Consider the following 3,751-nt stretch of genomic DNA (forward strand, 5'->3'; position numbering starts at 1 on the left):
CAGGGGTGGAGTCTGGCCTGTCAATCAGGTCATAGCCTCCGTATGGGCGTGGCCTTCTCCTGAGGATCCTGGGAACTCCTGCCTTCCTCCCTCGAGCCAAGACATACTCTCTCTGCTTGGCATTACTCATGACAAGCCACACGGAGCCACGCTGATGGCACCCAGAGCCCTGGAGCTGCGTCCACCGTCACTGGACCCACAGGACTTTCCACCCACCGGCCTGTGATCTTCTTGTATTCAGCGTCATTGCATGTGCTGCATGAATCCGAAGAGAAACTCATGGGCTAATATTGGACTTATGGGCTAACATCAAATTTATGGATTTGATCTGGACTGGGCTGGGTATTTTATAGATGCCTAATTACTTCTTGATATAAAATTCTCTCTGGCATATATATGAGTATCAATAGATTTGTTTCTCTAGTCAACTCGGGCTAACACAATGGTGTTAATCCTCTGCTCCTGGAATGTTTGGCAAAACTCACCTTCAAAGACACCTGGGAAGGTACTTGGATGGGTGTGGTGGTCTTGCTCTTTGGGAATTGTGTCCCTCCACAACCCCTATACCTGCGGATATAATTTACTCCTATATCTGGGGCTATTCTCTAATGCAGTGGTTCTTAACCTTCCTAATGCCGCGGCCCTTTAATACAGTTCCTCACGTTGTGGTGACCCCCCCCCAAACTGTAAATTTATTTTCATTGCTATTTTATCACTGTCATTTTGCTATGACTATGAATCGGGCGACCCCTGTGAAAAGGTCACTTGACCCCCCAAGGGGTTGCGACCCACAGGTTGAGAACCGCTGGTGTAACGTAATGTAGTGACTTTCCATAAAGCAGTGCGATGCAATGCACCCCATCAGTCAGTTGGGGTCATACCAGTGTAGAGAGATGGCCTTAACCCTAGTCCCTTCTGAGCCCCCTAAAGAGCAGCTGAAACGCTCGTCGGACGTTTGACCCCCAGGACTGTGAAGAAGGTAGCTGTCCCCCCATGACCAGCACATCTGACATCACAGACAGAACTTGTTACCGGAGAGTGGGGTGAAACCCTAACGGATACCCGTGTGGAAGTGGTTTTGCAAATGGGCCATGGGCCAGCCTGCAGGACAGTGGGGCACTCGACAGGCAGAGCCTCACTTCCCTGGGAGAGACTGTTGGTCGAATGGTGGACACTTGAGAACCATTTAGATCAGGGCTCAGAAAGAAACGAGGGGCCCACGGAGGAAGAAAGCTACAATCGCCATGGACGGAAGGCTGATGGACATGTGAGCTGGAACGTGTTTCTGAGGAGACGTGTTTCTGAGGTGAGCATGTGATTGGACACCGGAGGGAAAGGAAGCCTTGCGAAAAAGTGGCCAAAAAAAACCCCAAAAAATTTGTGGGGGAGAAACCTTAGACACTTGGCTGAAGAAACAGCTAAGCAAGATCTCAAAGGGCAGTCAAGTATTTCCTTCCTGTTTTTTGCTTTGCCAGTATTTCGGTTTCATTTGTGTCTGATTTTAATAATGGTTCCTTTTTTATTTCTTTATTATTCCCCGGTCAATGCTTGGAAGCTTAATCCTAAGAGTCACTTTCCTCATCAGAGTCATTACAGGGACAGTGGAGTGGGGAGAGACGGGAAGAATTGAGGAGCTGATACCAAGGGCTCAAGTAGAAAGCAAATGTTTTGAGAATGATGATGGCAACAAACGTACACGTGTGCTTGACACAATGGATGGATGGATGGATTGTGATAAGAATTGTACGAGCCAAGAATAAAATGATTTTTAAAAAAGAGTCAGTCCAAAGCTACAACTTTGCCTCTCAGTACTGCTTTGGCTGCTTATTTAACTTAAATTTTTTAAGTGTCATTTCTCCTTCATCCTTCATAAAGACACTTAGATTTTTAAATCTCCCCTTGGGAACATTCTTAGCTGCACCCCATGTTTTAATCTGCCACGTGCTCATCATCCAGTGAAAAATACCTTGTCGTCTAGGTAAGCATTTCCAGCTATATGGATTTGAGTTATGGCATCACTGGTTTATACTGTATTGCCTGCAGCTAGTGAGGGTGGGCTGACTGCTGCCAGGTGCCCGCGTCGGCAGTGTTTGCTGGGCCGCCATCTCGACCGAAGCCGACCGCCAGGTGTGTCTCCCGTGGAACTGGTGACAGGCTCTGAGCACTTCTGGAGTAGCAGTCTAGTCCTTCACCCTCGTCCCACCTGGGCCCCTTCTTTTGCTGTTTTTATGTGGAAAGTCGCTTACGTGGCTCTTTGATCGAGTTTGTCACCCTGCGTTACTCACCTCTTCCAGAGCCTTGTTATTTTGGCTGCATGGACTTTTTCAGTTCTTGAGAGTATGGTTCTGCCCATCGTTCCTCTGGGCGGTTTGGCTTCAAACATCGCGTGTGTGTTCACGCTCCCCACCCCCACCCCCCACACACACCTTCACGCATTTTTAAAAAGAACATTGTGTGGTGTGTTCAGTGACGGCTTATAGACCAGTTCAGGATTATTTCTGACAGTCTCTGCATGTGTCGTCCAGGCATTAGACATTCTGGTGGTTCCATTTCCCTTCATCTGGTTTCCCTGCCTCCTTAGAGCCTCACCTGTTTTAAAGTCTGTTGGTAGTTTGGTTTCGTATCATTTTTGTTTTGTTTTTGTTTTAAAAGCAGCACAGTCCCCATGAGGGATGTTTTTATTGTTTGGAACAAATTCGTTATTTCACCACAAGTCCGTCCCAGGGAGTTACTTTCCAGTCAACGCTTGATATCTCAAGGTGATTGTCTTGGGGATTCCTCCAGTCTCCATCAGTCTAGTGAGTGTTCTTCGGAAGGAATTCGAGAGTCTCGTTTACGTTCCCCCTCATTCTTTCAGCGTCCACACACTGTGGCTGTGACTAGAAAAGTTGGTGCTGGCAGCTGGGCACCATCTAGTTCTTCTGGTCTCCGAGAGCCTTAAACGTGTTTAAGTCGTGGATTTGGGGATGGAGTCTGCAACCATACAGGGCAGTTGCACTTATCTGAGCCCTCAGATGCCTGGCCCCTCGCAGGTGGTGGGTCAGGTTCTATCCTTGGCTCTGTCCGCCTGTCCCGAGGCTACTGCATGCTTCCTATTTCAGAGGACAATCAGAGCTTACACTTTGAACTCTCCTTCTCGGGCAGACCTGGCCCCAATCCAGGTTCTATTAGCTGTAAATGTGTCTCGTCTGTTCCAACACATTTTCGCTCTTGTGAGCATGTCAACACACAAAGCAAAATAGACCAGTCAGCAATTTTTACATGGATAATCCGGGGATTTGATTCCATTGAAGTTGGGTATCCATTCCCTTTCTGAATTGCTCTTCGGCCCTGAGCCTACACACTCATCATCTCGAGTGATAGCCAAATTTGACTACATTGTTTCAGACACATACAGTTTCGGTGCTCCAGGAAGGCATTCTTTCTTACTTAAGCTGGATGAGCATCTGTTCTAGAGAAGACTTCAGGGTTTGTGGTTTTAAAGATGATCTTGGGGGCAATTGTTGAGAGGTTTCCTCCAGAGTCCGTGGCTCCAGAAAGTCTGGATTCCATGAGAATTAGAAATTCTGTTCCACATCGCCCCTTGTTCTTTTTGATAAGGATTCTCCTGTAGAATCTGGATCAGAATGTTCAACCGGGGCAGCCGGGCACCATCCACTTCTTTGCTCATGGAGACAACCAGCCACACCCTCCTCCTCTGCCGACTGCCCCGAGGAACTCAGCGCTCAGGGGCTATAAACTGCTGAGCCTG

The sequence above is a fragment of the Tenrec ecaudatus genome, chromosome 1 (genome assembly GCF_050624435.1).
Source record: "Tenrec ecaudatus isolate mTenEca1 chromosome 1, mTenEca1.hap1, whole genome shotgun sequence".
NCBI classification, from domain to species: Eukaryota; Metazoa; Chordata; class Mammalia; order Afrosoricida; family Tenrecidae; genus Tenrec; species Tenrec ecaudatus.